Genomic DNA, 22,614 nt, shown 5'->3' on the forward strand with positions numbered 1-22,614 from the left:
ACAAATTATCAGTCTCGAAACAATCTGAAAACGGTGATGTAGTGGAGACATCCCACGTGCATAAAGGATCGAGACAATCCCTGCATGCGCGATGCCCCGCTACAAGGTGCCAAACAGTATGATTGTTTAAGGGCTTTACGGTGTTCATGGCTCGGGATTGGCCGAGAATCGGCCAAAATTTTAAAGCGGGTCTGGAAGGTTTCGGGGGGGGGGAGAAGAAGCAACTCGTGCCCGCAATTAGCGAACAGAGATTCGGAAACGACGTTATCCTATCGCTACAACACTCCTCCTCCTCCGAGTAGCGTGGAATTGAATCAAACTGAAGAAGCGTGAAGTTCGTCCTTGCGCATGCAATTCGATCATTACCACCAAGTACACGCTGGCACGCGGCGTGCAATGTGTTAAATATTCAGAAACCCGCATTTAGCGAGCGTACCGGTCCCTTTGCACAGCGCGTTAGAAATTCCTCCGAGTCGAAGCAGCGCAGAGTTGGAGCCACGCGGGCGTACGGAGGGGGGAGTTGGTGGGGAAAAAGGCGCGTGACGACTACCTCGTTTAAAAATCTCGATCGCTCTTAATGCCGGAGATAGGTAACAATCTGTCAACCTGTCTTACCAATCATTCATCTCGGTCGCGAGATCTCTTAAAGCCGCAACATGCTCGTCATACAGACCATGAATAAATTCCATCCACTTTACTTATATAAAAGGGTATCTACCAATTTCACGAGCCACTTATTCACCCCGTCCGCTTAATATTAATGAGAACGCAAGAGGAAGAGAGAGAGAGAGATGTCTTCTTCTTCTTCGGGAATAAAACTGAATATGTCGAATTTTAATGGAGGTTATCTGGTGAGGTACGAGAAAATAAACTCTTCCACCATTAACTGTGAGTAAAAAAACGAAGGGGGAGGCCTATCGTGGCACTGTATCAGTTTGCCCACATGTCCATGCGAATTTTACGAGTTTAAAGCCTCATTCCGGACAGGGATTATAAGCAATTGTCGCGAAGTAACGTTAATGCATCGTAAAATAGGGATGGGAGTTAACAATATGCTTCAGAATTATGCGTAGTTTCTTCTTGAGCCACGTCTTTGCCACCGATCTTAAACATTTAAACTGCACTTTTGTGTGTTTCCCTCGTGTTGCGAACATTATTAATTTTTTTCACATACCCTGAGTATTTTCGTATGTGGCCAAGCATTGCTATAGTGTGAGAGACACGTGAAAAACTGGTTTTTCTCACGTTTTTAACGCCTAATTTGTCCGTTTCGAGTCGAAACACTACAAAAGGCAATGCTCACGTTCTTCTATCATTTAAAGTTCAGACTTTGCTCTTCATCGAAGTCAACTCACCTTTCTGAACACGACACCCTTTTTGACACTGTTCTAAAACGGGGTGACTAATTCGGTATTTAAATACCCTCACGTTCTAACTATTACGCACGTTCGAATTTCCACCATTACCTTTTATAGTTAAGTGTCTAAACGAAATCCACCTCGCGCGACGTCTCCACACCTATCTTTCAATGGCACCCATGCACTTTACTACTATCGAACTCGCACGGTTCCCGCCGCTCACCTTCAATTCCACACAGGGAGGGTCAGACAGACAGATACACAAATGTTCTAACTGCTATCTCTCAATGTCAGCTTCTATTTTCGAGCAATCCCCCCTATCTAGTTATATCTACTCCTTTTCCTCCCTTAATCACTTTCCACTAATTTTGGCAGTGGTCCATTGGCGATAAACCTTAATGACGTTTTCAATATTCCGAATCCGTCTGTCTATCGTCGCGTCTATTTATCAAACTTAAACAGATTTAAAGCAAATATCCCCCCGTCTGTACTTAATATTAAGCAAACACTAAATCTTTTGCCATTTAATTGATGCTACACGTCGGGGGGATAAACAGAACCGTCCAAGGATGAATCAATGAATGGGAGAGAATTGTTAAAACGGGCGAGTCACGTGAACAGTCACGGAGAGAATAAATTTTTGTTGTATCTGGTTCGACCCCCCCTTACTTCATTTGAAAGCGTTTTCTGCCAGGAATTTTTACAATTCGAAGCGATTTAAACGGGGAGGGGTGGACACTGTTTACTCTCCGTTCACTCCCCTTTGTCGCCCGTTCTATTGTTTTATTCACTTATCACGACTCCTATCTTTCAAATTTGTTAATTTGTAACAGACACCTAACACCTATTCCAAGTGTTGTGTAATACGGGCCGAGTAATATCGCGTGGATGAATTCTCACAGGGCGCTTTTTCTGTTTTAATAATGTAATTTAACCCGTATTTAATGTTATGAGGGCTTAAAGGATCAAATTACGAATCGGCCAGACAGCCAGATTTGTGCTCCACAAACAGGAAAGAGATATTAATCGAGAGAAGCGCGACTTCCAAAACAAACAACTCCACACTTACACACGTACAGTACACCGAACAGTCGTTACGTTATTCAGCACGTAATTCCCATAAAAAAACGTGCGAAACGATAACACGAGCGCAAACAACACCCACTCGGAAAGGGTCGAAGTTCACGCGGCATACAGAAGAGACGGATCGAACGTAAAGGGGTGGTGGCTCGTGAGAGAAAAGGTGGTCGAAACTCCCCACTTACCTGAAAAGACTTCAGGCCGGATGACGTAGAACGGGCCGGGACGACAGCACACTCATCACTGATACGCAAACATGCGTTACGATGGCTCGATAGCGCCTCGCGGCGGCGGTTACTACTCCGCTTCTGATTGGTTTGTTACTGAAAGAGACAGCATGACGATAAGGTCATCCCCACTTCCACACCAAACGATCAAGTTCAACTGCATTATATCACCTTTGTTACTCGACCAAGTACGTAGGTGGATATACAAACAGCTACCGAGCATGCACTTGAGTAACTGATCTCGTGACGTACAAACGTAACGGGTAACATAAATCTCGTTCGAATACCGAACCGATTTTTATCGCCTTGACCGCCATTTCGGAGCAGATAAACTCGATTTTAAGGACTGTATAACCTACTCTAACCCCCCGGGTGATGTACGATTACGTCACACCACCTCGTGCTGACGCGTGCACGCGCATAGATAATGATCACCGCCGATGATACAGTTTCTTTTAAGCGGGTTGAAGGTTAAGTGGGCCGTTTAACACAGGTTTTTCTTTGCTGAGGAATTTTGAGGAGGGTGTCCGGGAATATGCTGTAAACCACGTTTTAAATTCCAGATAGATGATGTTAGAACCGCCATTAATTTTCTCTTATGGGATGTAAGAGAGCAGAAACGAATTGACTTGACTCATGGGGGAAGGAGGGAGGGGGAAATGCTGGTTTAGTCCCGCGGGGATCCAGAAAAGATGGGAACGTATTTCGTACGAGGAGGAATTTTAGAAGTGGATTTAGAACGTTGCAATTTTTTACGTAACTCGAACGTAACGTGGAGTTACTTCGAGTGTGAAACGCACAGGGACGTAACGTAAAACGTAACAAATATATATACATGTATAGGCCTATATATATTTGGATAATTACCCCCTTATAAAATGTTATTTCCGAAAAAAGTAGAAGAAATTTGTTTTTTTTTCTTTTAACTAAAACGTGCGAATTTCCTTCCAAATTAAGGCTCAGTAGCCTAAATTTTGGTTACGTTTGGGTGTTAATTAGTAGAAACATAAAAATCAATGCGCCCGATTGAGATAACGTCTGTGGTTCTTCCAACTGAAACACCGTTTTCTAGAGCGAAATACATAAAGATTCCGAGTTCGAGTCCCAGAATTTAAGTCCGATAGCCTTATTTTAATTACGTTTCGCTCTTAATTAGAGGAGACTCATTAGGACACTATAAAACCAGCTGCTGTGGCGAAAAGATCATCTCCTAAACGAAAAAAAAAATATGATTCCGAGTTCGAGTCTCATATTAAAGATCATACGCTTGGAGCCTTTCTTAGCAAAGTCTCAAAAATAAACAAATATAGATAATCTCCAGTAACTTTTTCATCAATTTGTGAACGAAAGAATGATGATGGTGTTGGAATTCCAGCTCGAAATTAAGGCTCGTATTTTCGTTTGAAGTCTTCATTAGAGCCTAAAAATGTAAAACAAATCGATTCAGCCGTTCGACATACCACCAGAGCGTTTTTATATCAACTCTATTATCCGTAGAAGGAAAGAAACAATTCCAAATTAAGGCTCAATAAGATAACCATACTTTACTTTAAATTTAGAATCCTCTCCCTTCTGGAGCCTTAAAAGTTAGAAATGAATCGACTCGGGTGATCGAGCAACCTCTTGCTGACCCATCAATCAACCGAAAACCATTCCTGAAAGAATAAAGAAAGATCCCGAATTCCAATTTCAAGTTAAGGCTCGTAATTTGGTTTAGTTTAGAGGCTTCATTAGCAGAACCTTATAATAGCCTTAAAATACACAAAAACCCGGAAACAAACTTAAATTAATTTGAGGCTCAATGACATTAAACTCAAGAAAGCCTTAAGAAATGACAATTAGCCTAAAGCTACTCCGCCTTTTATCGCCGACCCGCAGAACGAAAGAAATAACTGTAATTTAAGGCTCAATAGCTTTATTTCATTTGAAACTCAGAGCCTTTCTTAAGATCGCCTTAAAATTTACAAAATAAACCGATTAAGCCAATCGAGAAACCTCCTGCAGGTCCATCAATCAACCGAAAAAAGAAAAATGAAAAAAAAAAAAAAATGTAGTAGATTCCGAGTTCGAGTTCGGTTGCAACCAATGCAAATCAGCGCGAGCGGCCTTCTTAAGCAGAATAATCCATTAAGTAAGCGGTCAGAGGTACATAAATTACTTAAGTTGGCTGCAACTCGCGACATGCAGGAGCTATTCCACTAATACCTTAAGGCTTAGGAGGACACAAGAAGCGAAGAACGTTTATCAAAACGGGAACCTCGATTTCGGTTTGCCCCCTTACCGCTGATCTGTCAGAAAGATGAAGCCTCCTAATGGCGGAATTCGGTTCTACATGGCTGATTTAGCGATAAGTAAAAGCTGAAACCCTCTCCCAGTACGAAAATTACCAAGGAAGATATTTACGGGATTACACGGGGACGACAGTTGAATGATTTTAAGGATCGATACAACTGCTGGTTCCTCTCCTCCTCCCCCTAATTTTTGATGAAATAAATTTAGGGGGAGGGGGAAAAACACCATCGGAAGTTATTTAGATGGAGAAAAAGTTTGCAGAAGTGGGGAGGGTGGCTCTGATTTGTTACGGAGTAAGCGTATTTTAAAGGTGGCAGGAGGTCTTGCAACGCGAATTCTTCAGGATTTATACGCTTTTAAACCCCTAAAATCCTTATATTTTGTTATATAATAGGGTTCGTTTTCGTATTACCCGGTTTGGAACTCTCATTTCCGTGAAAGGTGGCATACTATCTTTCGTGGAAATGAAAGCAACGGGCATTCTTGAGGATATACTTGCTTTCAAACCCATAAAATCCTTAAATTTTGTTGTATAACGCGGCTTACCTTTTACGTAAAGATGCGTAAGGTGTTTGAACTCCGTTTGGAGCTCTCATTTCCATAAAAGGTAGTGTGCCACCTTTGGTGGAAACGGAAGTTACACTTCTTGCAACGGGCATTCTTTACTTATTCCCGAGAATTTATCGGCTTTTAAACCTTTAAAATCCTTATAGTTTGTTATATATGAGAACTGAATTTCACGTATACTATTCTGAACTTTCGTATAAGTGAAATAACCCCGTTTGGCACCCTAGTTACCATTAAAATAAGCAGAAGACGTAACAATGAGTAACCTTTTGGAAAACGATTACTGTATAAAGCCTTAAGGATCCTTAAAAAAACCAGGTGACATGCCTCACACACCCTAAAACCTCACGAACCCACCACAAAGGTCTTCGCTCCCACTAAAACCGGAACAGAGATTTCTCCGCATACGGTGGGAGGCAATCGTAGACTGTTAATGAGGGGTCAGTTTAAGGATTTATCAGTCACGTGACACCAATTAGCACGCGCCAACGTACACACACAAGCAAGCAAAACTTCAACGTCTCCAGTGCAGCTAAACGACATCCAAATCGAACGAAATAAATTAAAGCAAGAAGGGAGGAGGGGAGAGAGGGGGGTGTAAAAACGTGACGTAGATTCAGAAATAACAAATAAAATAAAATAAAAATTGCTAGTTATTTCACGCGCGGATTTACAACGGAAATAATTGACAATTTCCTTCATTAATTTCCACGTCACGTATATCACATGTCAAGAATAACTGAAGAGATGGCGTGTGTATGGCCACCGAGAAGAAGAAGGAGAAGGGGAGAAACACCCCTTTAAAAATAAAATAAAATTTAAATAAAAAGAAAAAGAAAAAAAATACACTTTAACTCGCTCCACCCGTAAAGATACGGTTCGTAAAATCCGTTATTTGAACGTGTAAGTCGATAAGTCTTTAATTTAATATTAGGGAAAAAAGGGTGGAGGGGGAGAAGAGTGGCATCTTCTTCCAATCGTTAAACTTTAATGGCGGATTAAATTCGAGTTGTGATTGGAGATAATTTTATTTGTCATCATAAACGAGATAATTATAAAAACTCTAAGTTGTTATTATCGAAACCCTGGGAGAAAAAAGAACTAAAGGTGATGGGACACCCTAGCAATCAATTATATGCGCGCGCGCGCGTGGACCTCTCCTGTAATCATCTCTCTTTTAATCCTACTATCTGTTTTAGTTTCGAGTTATTTGGCGGATGGACAAACGGACGGATGTTTAGGAGCGAGTGTGGAATTTTAACCGTGGAGTTGGCTTTAGTTTCGTATAAAATTGAGGTCTGGCTGGAGTTTGGTGTGAAGAGAAAGCGAGTGAAGCGAGGGTTTGGTATGGAGAGCGGAGCGAGGGTTTAGCATAAATGCTCACAGTGGAGGGTGAGCATAGATTTGATGGAACTGTTGAGACAGGTGAGGGTTTGTCCGAAAAAATAGCCCAAATACCTGTTAAATGGGGGTGAGTTTTTCAAAAAATGAAAGGAGTACAGGTAAAAGGAATGGCATTCAATAAACAGATTAGCACAGATAAAGGATTTGAGGTGTACTAACATACCCTCAACAATTATAAAAATTTGCCTGTGTCGTCGCAGAACGGACGGACAAACAGCACGAACACGGAAGCAATTTTCGGATCGTTAAAAATGCGGATATTTTATAGATTTAACATTATTTCAAATGAATTTTGAAGCGTTAAATTATCCGAGCTATCATTACATTTAATAAACTTCGCAGGAGAAAACAATCAGTAATCGATTCACACACCAAAAGGGTAGAAATTGGCACGTGCACTTAAAGAATCGTGTTATATATATGTTTTTTTTACCTTGTTCCCTTCTAGGGATATTAACGTTGATGTTCGCTAATAGGGATATTACCTGTGATGTTCACTTATAGGGATATTACGTGTGATGTTCATTCCTTCAGACAGTATTATCGACGTGTTGTTTCCGCGATTACTCCACTACTTTGTGTGGCTGTTTGTGTTAGTTTCGATGCCTCTTTTGTTCCTTGTGACGTTTATTATGCTAATTCGAACACATTCACGTGAGCATCACTAATACGAGCTTCATTTACTGCAGCCCGCATGCATCTATCAAACGTGTGAATCGTTACTAACGCATTAACTTGCGATTGTTACGTGCGATATTCCCCTTTATTGATACACTTATGACGTTCGTGACACCTTTTTTTGCTCCTTTCTACGCACAGAACTTGTGTCACTTTCGAATTAATATGCTAATTTCATCTATTGTTAGTAACAATGGGTCAAGGAATTAATACATTACGCGTCACAATTGGATAATATAATCAATTTCCTACACATGTTGAGGAAAAAACAGACAAGCAATATATCAATTTCTTCGAGTACAGTACGTGTGCAAGAAAATGGCGTGTTAATTATTGTTAATCCCATTTATCATCATCCTGAACGTTTATAAGGTGTTTACAAGCTGTTAATCTTCGAGATAGTAACATCATGCTCATGTAATAGTACATAAACAAACACATACTCTGTTTATACGCTATTAAACTGTATAAACACACTAATATATTCGTTTATCGTCATCAATAAGCCGTAATTTCCAAGCATTATAGTGTTAGACTTTTAAGAATTGATGCTAAAATCGAGGGCAGACAAACTGACGCACGTTTCTAAAGCAGAAATTGGCGCTTCTAGTTAATTAATACTAGCGTAATATCGCGTTATTATAGTAGTAACACTTGTAAAATATTCATCTGTGCGCTTCTATCGAGTCAAACATGATGATGATGATGTTGATGATAATGATGATTATTAGTAACTTACATTAACTTATCATCGTTATCAGGTGACGTGGCAATTACTAATGTGAAATTTAACAATATTTTCGACTTTTTTGAAAGAAAAATACTCCCGAATACCGGAAATTACGCTCATATTCCGCAGTTTAATGCCAACGATTTTCATCGGAGTGGGGGAATTATTCGCATGTTAATTTCGTGCATTGTTACTAACAATGCACGAAATTAACATGTTGTTGATAATATAGACACACGAAATGAATTATTAATTCAACAATAATTCCCTTAAAAATTAATTAACTTCGAATATTGTTGGAAACAATAAGAGAAATCGATACTCCAAAAGTTAATTTCTCTCCTCATTTTCACGCTCCTAAATAACGTCGGTTGATAGCAGGACATTTCGATGCATCTTAGCGGGGGTTTGCGCAAAAACGGGGGAAGATAAGGCAGATTTTAGTATGCTAAAGCGCTTGGAAATCGGAACAGGACATACAAAGAGTTCAGAGCATGCCGAATTTACATATCTAAACGAGATAACGGTTACAGAAAAAAAGGGGAGGATAAAAAATGAACCCCTACACTTATATCGCTATCAGGTCGTCGACTAAGCGCAGATAACCTCTAGAAAAAAATATTAAATAGAAATAAACAGCATTTAGTCACGCGAACTTATCGACAGGTGACCCCCTCATTAAGACCCAAACCAGTACTCTCCGTTATAACGAGGGTAGAACGTAACGTGCGATTGTACACGGGGATATTTTCCACGTTAAGCTTCAAATAACGCGACAAAATGAGAATGGATAGTCGGATGATAGGACGGTCAGAGCGCGCTATAACGAGGGGCACGTAATTACGAAGCTGTAGCGTTACGTGCATGTACGATAAACAGGGATAAAGAAAATGTTTTGGCATTGGGGGATATTTTTCACACGTAAATATATCTGAAATGATGGTCAGATCGCACTATAATGAGGGGTTAGATAATTACGAAGCATTGACATTAGTTGTGCATACGATAAACAAAATAGGAGTAAAGAAACTATATCGGGCGATGGCACACAATGAGTTAGTAAATGTGAAAGTTTCCTCATCAATGGCTTTCAATGGAATCGAAGCGAGTATCGGATGTCATCACCAAAGAAATAATCTTTTGAAAGCATACTGGGAAAGATGCCAGTTTAATGGGATAAATCGACTTGTCGATGGATGCTTTCCGACGGTTTAATCAACATCCGAAACGTTTCTTATGCTTTACTTTCTTATTATAGAGCTCAGTTCTTCGGGGAGGGAACAGGGGAGAGAGACAGAGGATTTATTAAAATGAAAGTTTAGAAGATGCCGAAACTGTAAATCTATACCTGCTCCAAGATAAAAGCTACAGACATTAAATAAATAAATGGTAATAACAACGCATGCTTTTAGTGAAAAATATCTCCGATTCGGGGATATTTCCTTGATTTCCGGAAAGGAAAATATCCCCGAGAGGAAGAGGAAATTTTTTATGCTATTGACACGATATTGGTCAAAACTTCTCGGAATTTTAAGCGATATTAAAATAATTAGTTTGAGCTTTTTTCGGGAAATTTTTCCTAAATGCGCAGCCATTTTAGAGAATATTCCCTAAATGTTCTTAAATTTTAGGGAATATTCCCGTCGTTTGAGGAAATTCCCTAAACCGTCAAATGTTATTTTTTAAATATACATTTGTAGAAGAATTTTAAGGGGAAAATATACGATAATTCCCCCTATGGTGTGGAAAATTTACGAGGTGAACGGGAATAATAGAAAATTAATATCTTCTTTGTCAAACGACTCCAGAAACCCTAAAAACTTCTCACTTTAAGCATGTTTTAAAGAGTAAAATGCAATTTTTACCGGTCAGAATGCAACTATGTAATACAGTAGAGACTCGTAAATCGGCACCCCGGTAATCCAGAATCGCCGGTAATCGGCACGATTTTCAGTCGGACTGTGTCGTGCTGAATCGAACGTTTTTGATACTAAATTTACTTCTAAAGTATAATTTTCATGTTTTTTATATTCTTCAATATATCTCCTGGTAATGCTATAAAGCGGGACCAGGGTATATGCGTTTGCACCTTAAAATAAATAATTGAATTGAATTGAATTCTTCAATATATTTATTTTGTTTGTACAAAATGCAGAAATAATTTTTAACGATACGATAGCCTCGATTATTATTATAAAAATTTTCGTTAGGCTTAAAATCGACGAAAATTCAACACGAAGCGACACGCAACGGAGAAAAATTTGAACATCGGACAGGTTAATATATTTTTCGTACATAAACCGTAATCGGAACAAATCCCTAATCTGAACAATCCCAGTCCCCAATTGATTCCGATTTTCGGTTCACTACTGTATTAAGTTTAACAGTCGCTTATCCTTTGATAAGGGTGTCGATTAAGAGAGAAAATAGGGCAACGTTTAGATAAAATAATTTTCCTTATTTACGAAGATTAGAAGTTTTATGAACCTGTAAACTTTGTTCAAAGTTTAGAGAAAAAATGAACTACATACATACATACAGTATAAGAATTCGAACAATGCTAGCATCAAGAGAATATACTTTTAAAAATCTCTCTCCTATTATATAAATGTAGGGAATGTATTCTGTAAATTTAAGGATATATCCCGAAATTACTTAAGCAGAGTTTATCCGTCACTCACTACCCATTTGTCCCCATTGTGGCCGTGAAACAGTGATGAGTATGGGAAAAAAGCCCTCTTAGTGCCCAAAAAAAGCCTACTTGATTTCTCTAAATTAAAAAAAATTCCCCAAAATTTAGACTCGATTTTTTCCAAGGGATACTAAGTGCAAATTTTGACCTGGTTATACCCTATCGGAAACCATGGAATATTCCCTACTCAATTTTCCATAAGTTTCCCTAACGAAACTTTTTCTACATTTACTTCTAAACCCAAAATTTACACAAAACTTTTTGCCCAAGTTAATAAAATTTATTTTCAATTAACTGTTAAGCAAATTACCCCGATTAATCCCCCAAACTTCCCTAAACGTAGCTTTATCAAATGCTTCGGTATTCGCGTGGCTTGTACAAAATTTCCCCAGAAACGAGGAAATTTCGCCCAAGCCACGTTTATAAAGTTTCGCAGGTGGAACCAAACAAAATAATTCGCATACTTCTTTCTTCGGGGGAAAGAAATAAGGGGTAAAATAAGGGGAAAAAATATGCATTAGGGCTGAAAATTAATGCACCGTTCTATTTAACGATTTGAAATTTTTAAAACGAGAAAGTTTTAATTAAGAGAAAAGAAGAGGGAAAAAGGGAGAGAAGTTTAAAGCTTCCATTTTCCATAGAATCTATATATATATATATATAAATGTATGTGATATGTCCCTTTTTTTCGTCCCCTTTAATCTCATGGCTACATAAATGGTTCGTGATTGGATAAGTTAGAGACACTTATACAATCCGGAGAGTAAAATTTACGGCATCATAAACTCTGATAATTAACTGGGTTGGTAAAAAGAAAACCCCCCTTCGCTTTCAACGTTATTGCCTTGGACAATTATAGTACCATTTTTTTTTTTTCCTTGCTTTTTTCGAGCAGACACACTCACTTCCTAGAAACTTAAACGTGTATGTATATATATATATATACAGCGAGAGATTTCATCTCCCCCTTCTTTCTTCGAGATGAGGGTTTTAATATCCGAAGAAAAGATTAGAGAAGCGAGTCGATAAGTGTTGATTTAAATATATGTAAGGGGGTGGAGAATTTTCGTGTCCTCTTTACTAACAGTTTTAAATTTTCCTCGACTTACGCGAGGGAGAAAGGGGGAGATTCTGAAGATTTTTAGTAGAATTTGAGTCTGGTCTGTTGGAATATGACAACGCGACACGCGGGTGATCTGAAATGGGGGAGGACTTTTTAAGAGAAACTGGGGCCCCTATTTAATTGCCAGACACGTGAAGAGAACCCGTAAATCCCCACGGTGGTGAAATGAGAACCCTCAATCAAGGAGTTATACCCACTTTGCAACGTGGAATTGGGCGGAGCGATTATCTAGAAATTTAATTGTTAAAAGATTACAAGCTTTGCCATTAATTTATTATAATTTAGATGTTTCTACCGTTAAATATTTTATTATTTTCAGAAAATACAAGAAATTTCGCTTCCAAAACTCGAGAAAAAAAATCTTGAAAAGCTTCGGCAAAGTTTAATATCCAGGAAACAAATCACGAAGTTTAACAATTCTTAATTAAACGAGCTAACAACTAAACTAAATTAATACAAGAAAAAAAAGAAGAAGGTTCTAAGATCAAATCACTAACAATTACTAGCAAACTACACAAATCCTATACATCAGGGATGGAGTTCGTATCCCGTTTAAGGTAACAAATTTCCGTTAGTGAGAGTAACAGGAACTCGTCTATAGGAGAATTTCCTGTCCTTAATCCGAATTAGCAAACTTGTAAGTAAAATATCACTTCGGAGTAATTAATCAAGCACTTCACGCTTGGGACGAACGTGAAGGTGGAGGTAGGAGCGTGGACATAATTACATCAAGCAAGCAACGCAGATGTCCTAGCAATCCTCGAAGGAACTTTGGACGAACGTAAGCGGGTAAACATACAGACGTTCTGCGCCTCGGGCTGAATTTGGTCTTCACTTCCCGTCCTATGTTTTGTTAAGGGAGGAAGTTGGGTCTACTTTTTTTCCTTCTTCTTTTTAAGAATTTTCTGGCTGTTTATTTAGCAATTATTCTACTCGCAAAGCCAAGAAAAATCTCCTTCCACCTGAATAAATATCTAAAACTATTTCTGATCCATCCAATTACGAGCCTTCTCGAGTTTGGCCCCCCACATGATAAAGATTGGCGGAAATTCGGGAGATTGCTGCTCGAGTGGGTTCGAGTTCTGTTCGTAAAGTTCGGGGAGGGGAACAGAAACAATTATTTAGACGAGGTGAACTTTTGTCATCACCGTTTCCAACTCCAGAATAAAGGTGACACGTATGCCACATGATAAACTAAAGGGTGTGGTCGTAGAGAGTAATTAATCCCATCATTCAAGTGATTGCTATTCGAGTGATACAGCAGTAGAGAAAGGGGGGAGAGAGAGAAAGAGCAATTAAAAGTCTTAAACTAGAATACTCCTAAATCCACCGACACGCGAAAGAAACACCAAAAAAATCCTACCTAAAACGTCCAAAAATAGAATATCAATCAAGGATTCTTATCCCCTTTTATGCTCCTTTAACTTTAATATAAGGCTATATTACTTTCTCCCTCCTCTTCCTCCTCCCTATTGTTTCAAACTCGGGATACGAATTGCATCTTCTTCAATTTTTAATACGGGAAATTGTTTTTGAATTATTAACTCGCAAACCGGATGAAAAATTAATTCTTCAATACATTAATATGGATCCACTTCTCTGCGTGTATAGCAGAGGCTCGAGAGCGAATATCAAACGAAGAGGGCGAGCGACGGAGGGGGAGGAGGAAACAAATGATATTCGAATAATCACGTGGTCCGAGGGAGACGGCGAGTGTGACGTCACCGACTCGACTGGAAGTGGCAATGTCACATGTATAATATACAAGCGAATCCGTAAGATCCCGAAGCCATTCTCATTTAATTGAGCAGTGTTTGTAATTAACGATAAGTCATTCGATCAGCTGTATCCATTTGCATATTCAAATACTTATTATATTACTTGCTTTAACCCTCTATAAATATGTTAATTATGCATAAATATTTTAACGTGTTACTCTTTATCTGGGGATGCAATTTTTCTCGAATTTTTTTTTTTTTTTACCGAAATTCCTCCATTCCTAGCGAGAAAAAAACTCCCCTTTCTTATAAATAAAATACATAAAAATTCAGGAATTTTTACACGTTTTGGATCCCTTTAACTGCAGGTTCCACTCCCTAATTTCGATAAACTTCACCCTCCTGTCAAATGTGGTGGTAAAAAACCCCGCAGAGTCGAGTGCACGTCTGCACTGACTCGATTATTAAAACGTCCCCCCTCCTCTCGCCACCTGTTTGTCGAAATTTTGCTTCTGTTTGCGGGCTGCTCGAATTAAATCTGCAGTAGAAACCTCATTAAATGCCTATCAGTTGTGTTTGCTACATTAAAAATTTATCGCTTTCAGTAATGTGTCAACATTTGCACATGGCGAGTGGATCGCTTTCACTACAACACGCGAATAAGCAATAAAAATATGACAAATCTTACCTTAAAAACTCGTTGGCCAACTCTCGGTAAACTCATCTGATATCGGATTCAGTTATTCTGTAAATTTAAACAGAGAATATTAATTTTTAAAAAAATAAAGCAAATAGAAGTAAAGAGCACAAAACGATTCGAATTTCTTAACGCCGAGAAAGTTACAGCGATAGTTTGGAAAGCGATAAAATCGCTTCTTTTTTACGTGAATGCGATTTTGTCGCCGTCGCAAACTGTTGTAAAGATACCCTGGGTACATAATTAGATACACAAAATTCGAATGGATCTACCTCATTCGCTGAATTTCTCAAATATCTAGAGGGCAGACAATCTCAAGTTTCTAAATCTGCAGTCGCTTTCCAAATCGGCGGTTCCTTTAATTCCACACATTTTAACACTAAAAAGCCATCGGGGTTGTCATTCCTTATTGTAAACGCTTCTAGAAAACTGAAATTTCTGGCAAGAACCTTATTTTTCACTGTTATTCCTTACTAATAAGCTGCAACGTTTTTACTCTTACATGCCGACAGGTAAAGGTATACTACTACGTTTTTGTCTTACATGCAGACGGATAGAAGTATACGGCAACGTTTTCTAATACGTTTTTATTGATGCGAATAGAAACACCGCAAATATTATACATCAGATTTAAAAAGTAGAGAGCCAACTATCGTAAATTCTGCACCTTTTATGAGAATTTTACAGGAACAGAAGGCAAGAAAGTACACCGAAACTAGTCTACGTATGAGAAAACGTTAAAAAAAAAAATGGCGAACTGGAATCTCGAGAGAAAGGCAAGAGGAGCATTTAAAGATTTCCAATCATCTTCCAAAAATTTCCGTCTAACACTATGTCAACATGACTAAAAAGATAGCCAAGGGAGTAGAGACGGGGAGATCGATGGAGAAGTTAGATATTAATTTATAAAATTCTAGTAGATTGGCGCCCTCGAAATAATACACATAAGACACCAAAACACGGGATATCATCCAGGGATGTAGTTTTAATCAAAAGCGGATACGTTACATACGTATCCACCAAGCGGCTAATCAAAGATGAGAGGTAATGAGAACGGTGATTCATGTCTCTCTATAAACAGCAATCTCGAGAGAGGTGTAATGAACTAGCTTTGGTTCTGCGGTGTTGGTTTTACGGGCAGTCAAATGTCTGGAATTAAAGGAACCGCTGGTACGGAACGTGATCCTTGATACACCAAAACGAAGGCAATTATCGGCGGGGGGACGGCAAACGGAAACACTTTCGACCGCCCCCCGACACGGGGATCAAGCCGGATTTTGTCCGTTTACGCCGGCCAAAATAATTGGTCTCGAATGTCCAGTTGTGTGTGCAAAACTTTCAACAGGTAAGCGCAAGAAGGTTTTGGTAATTACCAGAAGGGAGGAAGAGGAGGGATGGAGTTTTAACAAAGTGCTGATCCTGCGCGATTTGGAGTAGGCGGGAGAGGGGGAACGCGCGCCGTTCTTTAATGTCAGCATTCGCTCCCCCCCTCGGTTACGTGAGTGGTGGGTAAACAAAACGTCGAGTCCCTCTTCCACTTCGGGTTCTATTCAAAATGGCCGATAGGATGGAAACAATGTTTGATTGATTGGCTGCGGAAGGGGAGAGAGAGAGAGAGAGAATGAGAGAATGTGCGTATATCCGTTACGTTATCGGCTACTCGGACGCATCCGTTACAGGTGCTGGTAAAGTTTACAAAGTTTTGCAAGCTAACTATCGATTGGTCGAATGCCGGCCAGCCCTCTTAACTCTCCACTAGCGGGGGGAGTAGGAGGAAGAGGAGGCTGTTAAAATATGCAAATTTTACTCGCCGAAATCGTAAAAATATACGATTTTAAATAGAAATTTCGTACGCCGCTAACCGCCGCGTAACGTCATAAATAAAAGAAAAGCTAATATTGATCACCCCCGTTAAGGTACCGCTACATTAAAATAGCGCGTGTGACGTTTAAACAGGAGAGGGGGAAGGCAAAAAGACAAGAGAGAAACGAACCAAAAATAATAAAAATACAGCTGTAAATAAGTTGAACAAATCGAATTATTCTTTCAGTTTTATTTCCTCGCTTGTGCAAATTCAATTTCCGTGCGAATCGAGTAAAAAACAAAAAAAGCGGGAGAAACACACACACACACAAAAAAAAAAAATTGGCTAAACTCCGACAAGTCACCGGGTCAACGTCCCGAAACAGGTGTAATTTACCACAAATTCACACGTCACACCACACACAATAACGTCATTCGACTCCCCCACCCGAAACGCCCGATTTTCATTGGTTCGAATCCCGGAATTCCTACAACTGTGACGTTTCTGTTGCCAAATTTAAAAAAAAGAAAGAAAAAAATGTATTTTATTGTCATTATCCGACCGAAGAAAGTATTTTGTAAACACATTTAATGCCTCTAAAAAACACTTGGAATTTATTGGAAAAATTGTAATTTCACAAGAGAAAATGATATTTTTAAATTTCGCTTACGAATAGAAAATAAATCAATAAATAAAATCATTTTCGTATTGTCGCTCTTTATATTCATTTCGGCACGTAAAATAAATAAATTTCTTGAAATTCATTAAAAACCTAGCTACAAAACTTGTATACAGTAAAAACTTGTGTAAACCGGTTTACTGTTTTGCAGGTTTCCGTGTTAAACAGGTTTCTTTTGAACACAGAAAATCGCTTCGTTCCTGCCATTTACACAGGTTTTATTCTGTGTACATATACAGAATAAAATCTGTAAGCTTGTCTGTCAAATATATAGGTTATATATATATATATATATTTGACAGGCAGACAGACAAAATGTATGTAATACATATTTACACACACAATTTTATATGTAATTACTTTATCTTTCAAGATCTTATCTTGTAAATTTGCTAATTTCTCAAACACGTGTGTGAAATACACAAATTGTTTTAACGAGTGAAACTGATCTATTTATTTTTTACAACTGTGAAAAATTATAAAACTTATAAAATTGTATATATAAAAAACTTTCAATTAATTACTCTCGAAACCGACAAATTAAAAATAAATGTCCACGAAAATATGTCGCTTTCAAGCTCACGTGTTATAAAACAGATGAATTTCTTTAACTTGTGTAAGTTTCAAAATAGAGTAAATAAAAATGTGTCGATTTCGACAGCTGCAACGATTGTAGATTATTACGTAACAATACAAAATTTTAAAATTTTGTATTATTACGTAGCGGGTATAGGCTACCCGGTGATGCCCGAGAGAAAAGTAATAGGGTGAAGCATTAAAATGCAAACCATTGTAAAAGTTTGGTTATTTCCTGCCATTATGTCCTGCCATTGTTGTGGGTCATCGTGAAGTGTCAAGGGAATGAAATCAAGAGGAGTGAGATGCACGGGTTTCGTGGTTGACTGTATTTTCCGCAGGGTTCTAGACAGTAAGAGTGAAAAATTTGGTGCAGATCGGTGAAAGGGTTTAGGTGTTTAAAAGGGGATGAAATAATGGTTTAGGAGTTAACAGGGGAGGAAATCATGGTTTAGGAGTCAATAGGGGATGAAAATATGAAAAATTTAATGCAAAGCGTTTCAAATTTTTCATATTTCATATAGTTTCAAAGCGTATAAAACAGACATTCTATAACATGTAAGCGATATATATATATATAACAAATTGCATTATATGTAATTAACAATTTATCCATTAAAATCTCTCTATTTCAAATAATAAAAATAAATTTATAATTTTTAAATATTTAATTTAAAAAATAAATACCATTTTTTTCTTTTTTTTTAAATTGCAAAAAGTTTTTGAACACGTAAAAAAAGCATTTAAATTTTATCTCAATTTATTTCTTTATATATATTTTTTAAATTACTAAAAATCCATAAAAATTCCGACGCATTAAGTAAATATAAAATTTAAATTTGTTTTTAAATTACAAGCACTTGTAATTAAAAAGTATTTATATAATTTATCGCATGGCAAGTAAGATTTTTTTGTAGCCAAAATTTAATTTTTTAAGCAAGGAACCATAAAAAAAATTGGAAGTAACTCAAAAATGAGGCATTAAGCATAATTTTCACGATTTAAAATTGTAATTTGTGGGCTGTTACGGGCACGTAAAGCCATTTATTTTCTCTAGGATAGTAACAGAAAGGAAGGCAGAGAGTACGAATGTAATTAAATTAAAAGGATTTATATATATATATACAGACGTTATGTAGACATTTTTATAGGAAAAAAGGAAGAAGATTCGCCTTTTTGACTTAAAAAAATAAAGAGAATTTGCCCTCCCCCCTGTATTTTTCCTTTTGTTAACGGGACCTTGCCATCATAAGCTGTTTGTAGTTTATCTTTTCGATTTGAAAAGGGGGGAGGGAAGAAGTATATGGAGAAAAAAAGGCAGGAAACTTTTTACTTTATTCTCTTTCCTTTCTTTTTTTTTAGATAAATATGAAGGGTTTTTTTTCGTGTGTAATAAAACGTGTTTAAATGAATGGGAGGGGGCATGAGTTATGACGACGTGTAACATCTTTTGATACAGGCAATTAACTGGATTTAAATTATTCCAATTAATCTCTTTAATTGCATTAAAGGCGATGGCCGGGTGTGTTTATTTTACCATCCGGTTGTTTATTAACAGATAGGAAGAGTTGGGGAGGGGAGAAATGTACTTTTTGAGCCAGTGGAGCCAAGCGAAGTTGGCTGATTTGGATACTGAAAGCTCGAAATTTCACTGGGTTACGAAGAGCCCACTAAATAAGAGGATGGAAAATGCATTTTTTAAGCTATTTTGCGTTCGGAGTAAACCGAAATTGGGCGGAGAACGTCGAAATACCGATTCCATTAATCGAATCGGCAGATTTAAAAGTCCGAAAAGAATGATATTTAACTAGAAATGAAAAAGAAAGAGCACCTAAAGAGGGGAGAAAAATAAAAATAAATATAAAAACAGAGCTGGAAAGGATGAGGTTTTTGGAAGAGAAAAGATAGAAATGCTATAAAGAAGTAAAAAGGAGAAAGTTCCGAAAAAACTGAAATTAAAAATGGAAGATTGAATAGAAAAGAAGGGAGAAGAAGAAAACCAAACACGAGGAAAGGGAGACAGAATTGGCTCGGAAATAAAAGAATATCCCAAAAAATAAAATAAAAAATTAATTGGGAGTGACGCGCAGTGACGAAGGGGAGGGAGGACGTAAAGAAGGGGGACAATTTAACAACAAAGAAACATCCACTTGTTTTCATTTTAAATCCCATTAAATTTTACCATTATCGATAAAATTTATTCGTATTTTAAACACTAAATATAGAAAACAAGAAGGAAGATGGGTTGTTTTTCTAACGCTCAACACCAACAAACAATAAAAAGGGGGGAGCGATTCAACAAGAGAATAGATTTCCCACGTACAAAACGAAATTTTATATATATTTTCTCTAAACACTAGAACGAATGGGGTGAAGGAATTCTCCCCCCCTCCTCCGTGTATTGATTTGGAGCGCGATGTTTCTCACCGCGTTAACTCCAATAAAGATTATACATACGGGGGGAACAACAATGGTTCGACACACCTAAGACTGATAAAAAAAAATCCCTCCTCGGATCCCTCTTTAGGTGTGTCGCCAAACGGGGAGGGGAGGGGTGAGATGAAGATAAACACATACACACAGACACGAACTTTGTCACCCGTTCCTTGTCCCGCCGCACACTATAAATACAAACCGGATTTCTGTATAACTGGTAAGGTGTGGCACCCCTCGTTTGCATAAGATCATTTGTTTTGGAAGGTGTTTGAGATTCAACGACACGAAATCGGTCCAGTTTTTGATGCCATCAATTATTAAGTGTTAAGTAAGGTTAGGTATACCGCTGGGCTAATTTCCCAATGGTCTTTAATGATAAATAACAAACCGGAACTTAGTGAAACAGAGTCCAATGGGTTCCTACAAACTTTTAATCTACCAAATAAAAGAAAAAAAAAAAACAACATTCAATCAAGCGAAGATAAGCAATTTAAATATTTATAAGATGAATTTTAGGGAATTGAAAGTGGATCCAATTTATTTTCTGCAGATATTTTTTAATTTATCAACTTATGTGATGTCGAATCCTATTAAAGATGAAAGAGAGTTTAAGGAGACAAGCCTGTACGTATATAATAATTTTTAAGAAATTGGGGGTGAGAAACGTAAACATCGAACCATACTCACTACAAAATTCTATCTGGAATTTAAAGAATAATTTAATATCTAAATCCACTTTGACCGTATGTTGAGTAAATACAACTTGATGGATCTAGTATTGATGTGAATGGGTGCAAATTAAGCAGCGCCCACCAATTGCTGAGTGGATAAAACACAAAGTCGTGGGTTCACGCCTCGCAAACGGGTTGGCCCCGTGTTTTTTCACCACGTTTGTACTGTACATCTAAATAGGGTCCAGTTTACCATAGAAAGTCCTTCCGAGGCATCCCCCCTCGGTGGATCGCCAGTGTGTCGTGTAACAAACTAAATTAAGTAGCAGTGTACAAATTTCAAGATAATTTGGACTGTAGGAGTGTAAATCCTCTTTTTAATCTGTAAATTTCACACTCCAGTGGGTATCGCCATAGTTTAGCCCAAGATCCTCTCCGTGCCACATGATCTGCGTCTCTAAGTATCTAAGTGATCATTGCTGGCCACTTAAAAACTGTAGTTTAGATCAAGTAGAGGCACCCATTTACATTTTTAACGGTTTATCTTGTATATGGCAACGCAACACGTGGGCGATCTGCCGAGAGGTGAGGCCTCCAGGGAGGACTTTCTATGAAAACTAGCACTATTTAAGTATTACAAACGTGAAGAAAATCGAAAAACCACGGGACCAGCCCGAGAACCCACGACTATCAGTGGTTTTATCCACTTGGCCAGTGGTGGGCACAGTTACTGATGTTAAACATGATAAACTATACAACCAACAAATCAAGATTGTCAGTCTCATCACTAGTATCAGCAAGAAGAGTAGAAATTTGTAGGAAATCTTGTCAGAAACTTTGTTGTACCTTCAAACTTAAGCATCACTTGAATGATTCTTAATTCTGGATGGCTCCGAAAAAAATCTTCCAATTCTGAAATGCATAAAAGTAGGAGGAAACATAAATTTTTATAAGCAGATTGGCAAACATCCAAACTGTCGCCTTCACTGACAAAGGGAAAAAAAAGAGTCCTTCCCTCATTCAGTTGTTTTTTCTCTTCCTCGTTTTCTGTCCTCCTGACTCGAGATTTTAAAAGGGGGGTGATTGCTACTACATTAACATAATTAAACGACCATCTCATTCAGTTTGTTAATTACGTATTTAAGTGAATTTAACCGCTTGCGCATCTACACTATTAGAAATCTATTATGATGTAGAGGAATGCAGCTGACAAAGTGGCCTACAGACAAAACTGCTATTGAGCGCCTCTAATGTTCGCAGATCGCATACTTTGTGCCCGAGGACAGATTTCTTTGACAAACGAAAAAGAAAACGGTGCAGGGAAAATGGGGGAAAATGTGGGGAAATGAAAGGGGGGAGAATAAAGAAAGCTCCTTCTTCTTCTTTATATAAATAAGTTTGTATCCAAAAGTAAAAATTTGTATTGGGGACAGGAAAAAAAGAAAGAGAGAGAGAGAAGCTGAGTAGATACGTCTTCTTCGTTTAAAACTTGCTTTAGAGCAAAAAAAAATCGATCAATCGATCGGATATCTTTAACAAAACTCGACTTTGGGCGGAGCGCAGTTAGCTTCGGCTCAATTATAGCAAATACTTCTCAGCAATAAGCGAAGAAATTGGGCGGAGTGGCCTCGGAAACGAATCGGTTGCCAATCAAAATGTACGTTGCACAGAGATTTCGGCAATGCGTATGCAAAGAGGAGGACCGCTAAAACAATTTCAAGCTGGTAAACTTGAAAAACCTTCAGCTCGATTTGAATTTTACGCAATTATCCGGGAGATATCCGAGTAAAAGAATTCTTTTTTATCATTGTTATTTTCGAAAATTTTCCCATCACCAAATTGTAAATGGGGTATCCAAACTGTACCCAATCTAATGTGCACG

At 37.9% G+C, this 22,614-nt stretch overlaps 1 protein-coding gene across 1 annotated transcript in view; it reads right to left on the reverse strand.

Annotated features, from left to right (window-relative positions):
- Nucleotides 1–22,614, reverse strand: part of LOC136969089 (protein O-linked-mannose beta-1,2-N-acetylglucosaminyltransferase 1-like) — a 60,679-nt gene that overhangs the window by 28,513 nt on the left and 9,552 nt on the right. The window contains exons 2-3 of the mRNA XM_067263186.1: nt 14,558–14,614; nt 2,624–2,761 (exon numbers count right to left, since the gene is read on the reverse strand). The gene's annotated coding sequence lies outside the window, so the exon portion shown is untranslated. The remainder of the gene's footprint in view (nt 1–2,623; nt 2,762–14,557; nt 14,615–22,614) is intronic.

Source organism: Centruroides vittatus, unplaced genomic scaffold (assembly GCF_030686945.1).
Source record: "Centruroides vittatus isolate TY-2023 unplaced genomic scaffold, ASM3068694v2 contig_17, whole genome shotgun sequence".
In the NCBI taxonomy this organism is placed as follows: domain Eukaryota; kingdom Metazoa; phylum Arthropoda; class Arachnida; order Scorpiones; family Buthidae; genus Centruroides; species Centruroides vittatus.